Below are 3,072 nucleotides of genomic sequence, written 5' to 3' on the forward strand. Positions count from 1 at the left end.
CTGGAAAGATATTTGCAGAGGCTCCTAAGGGAGTATTGTGGGGGGGGATAGAGTATATATTCCTCACCTGAGGAAGACTTGCAAACTAGGTTTCTGTTCTTTTGCAGAGCCATCTTTGGTTTGGAGTATGCTGCTTGTTTCTAATGTGGCCTTAACTTACAAAGCTGTTGTATGGCATGTTTTTACTGCCTTTCATTCCACAAAAATCAGAATGAAAACTGCGCTCAGTTTCCCTTGTACATTTGTGCTTCACTCCTCACTGCTCCCATTTTAGCACTGAACGAAGAGCTAAGTAAGTACTGCACTGGAATGAGAAACTTGTAACCTGATCATTTTCTGATAGCATCTTACTACTTACAGTATGTTCTGATAAATCACCATAATGCAGTTTGTAAATGTTATAGCTCTGGTAAAACTTCCTCAGCTGGACACTTTTGCCAGAAAGGGAGAGATTGACTCCACTTGGGTGAGATGCAGGTGGGTGCAGATGGAGGGTGAGTACTAGGACCCAGCTGCTGCTCACACTTTACCCAACAGCTGCACAGGGAAAGCAACTGCTGGTGTTGCTTTTACCCACAGGAGCATGGGGGGAATATATGCAGTCAGCCCTCTTCCTCATGTGGGCAGAAGAGGGAGCCCCCTACCTGCTGCTGTGGGAAAAAGCACTGGCTGTGGACTGTGGCACTGCAGGGAAAATCAGTAGCAGCAGCTAGTTCCTAGTGCCTGCTTTCCATGTGCCTCTCACCTAAACTAGGTCAAACCAGTATATGAAGACTCATGTCCCTGAGTTGGATCAAATGCCTCCAAAGGCCAGATCCAACCCATGGGTCATTGGTTGCCAACCCCTGATCTACATCTTCCAATGCCTGTTATTAGCAACCTGTTGGTGTCTTTGTCCTTAAAGTGCTGTGCTTGTTAAGACAACTGCATCTTTGGAATTAACTCCCTTTAGTATTCTCCCTTGTCTCCTGCAATGTTGTATAAAGGGTCTCTTTGGACAAGCTTTTCCTAACTGAAGTTGCTTCTTTTACCTTATTATGAATCTTTTTGATTGATAATCTCCTATGCTGGTTTATTTTTCTGCAGGGGAGAGAGAGACTATGTAGGGAAGTGGTTCTAAACCAGGGTGCCGAGTACAAACATGATTCACAAGATAAACCAGAGATTTCAAAGAGGAATCCATACTGTCAAAAACATTCTGAGCTGTTGTGGTCTTTGAGTTCTCTGTAACAGAAGAACTGCTCTGTGATCTTTCTGTAGTCAAAAAAAACAAGTGAAAACTAAGCTGGCATTTTCCAAGGGTTGCCTTCAGTATAAAAAGGTTGAGAGCCACTGGCAACCAATGACCCATGGGCTGGATCTGGCCTTTGGAGGCATTTGATCCAACTCAGGGACATGGGGCTTCATATACTGGTTTGACCTAATTTAGGTGAGAGGCAGATGGAAAGCAGGCACTAGGAACTAGCTGCTGCTACTGATTATGCAGAATGATGAAGTATGGGATAAGATTTACTTCTAAAAAAAAAATGTTTTTTCATATGAGTATGATGTAACATGCTGATGAATATTATTAATATTTATTTGTAGTGAAATAAATTCTATCTTGGAAGACAAATCTAATACACACCTGTTAAAACTTTTTGCATTAATTTTCATGCAGCAAGATAATACATAGGATGATAGTAAATCTCATAACAAGTCTGACCTTTCTTCCTGTCTTTCAAGCATGATCTTTGGTATGTGAAACACTGGGAATTTCAGCTGCTTCTAGCATGCCTGGGAAGAAGTAGAATGCCTGGATATTTAAGAGTAACAAAGCTCAGCCTTTACTTTTCCAGGGCAAAATGAGTGTACAGCAGCTCTGAAGCAGTAAATTTGGACAAACAGGTGTCACGAATTTGCCAGTAATCTGAGATCATTCTTTCAAGAGTTTAAATCTAGATCTGACAGCTGATGTCTTGAGAATTTGTTCCATCAGCTGATAGCATTTTCCATGGATGTGGATGCTAGACATTTTTCCATCTGTTTTTCAGCACCAGTGTGAGTGTCATTCAGTGCTCAGCAGGGGATGGACAAGAGGAATTTACCTATTTTTCCCCTTAGAAAGCTCTTCCAGCATTGTGATTTAATAAACAATTACATTGTATATTCCACACACAATATTCCATTTTCAGAATTAAAGTAATTGTCATGGGATTTAAGGAATTCTTTATGAAACATTTTCTGTGTTCATTTTTTTTTTTTAAAGAATGGAGAAAAAACAACTGTAAAACAAATAATCCCATAGAGATAACAAGTACTCTTTCCTGTGTTACAGAATTTATTCTGTGTTGGCTTTATTTTAATGATAAACTTAATTTAAACCCTTGAATTTGGAGTCATGCTTAGGACTTCAACATTTTTTTGGAGTGAGCTGATTGATTACCTTTCTGGTACTGGCTGGCCTAGTCATTACATCTGCCTGGGAATTCAGATGTCATTATGCTCTCCTTTGCTTTCTTTCCACCTCATACATTCTGCTACTAACTGATTACTAGTGCAGGAGTCTTAAGAGAGAGGGCAGAGAATAGATATTGCTGATGCTTTCACAGAAATGTTGATTCACAGAACCACATTACATCTGTGAATCTAAATAGTCTAGCTCCATGACACTATTGTCCTCCACTGACCAAACAAAGAGCCTTTGATGACTCTTAAATGTCTTAACCAGTTTTGTCAAATCCGGATTTCAATACAGGACTGCATACAAATAAGCTATTGGTGCTCTTCCTCCTTTATTCAGCTGATTATATATTGAAGAATTTTTGGGGCCAGAAGACAGGTCAAAGTGGCACCATAAAGACTAACTTGTTCAGAAAGGCACAAGCTTTCCTGGGCAGCAACCTACTTTATCAGATGCCTTTTTGTGAGGGGAAAGGAAGGGAGCTTGAAAAATGTAGGGATTCTTCTTTTGTAGAGAGTTTTATCTGTCTTAAGGAATTGTATCTAGAACCATTTTTTTAAATAAATCTTTACACTGGCACTGTGGATGAGAAGCTATGGATGAGCAGGGGTCTACTACAGACCGCCACA

Source organism: Gavialis gangeticus, unplaced genomic scaffold (genome assembly GCF_001723915.1).
Source record: "Gavialis gangeticus isolate Ggan-Ray unplaced genomic scaffold, GavGan_comp1, whole genome shotgun sequence".
NCBI lineage: Eukaryota > Metazoa > Chordata > Crocodylia > Gavialidae > Gavialis > Gavialis gangeticus.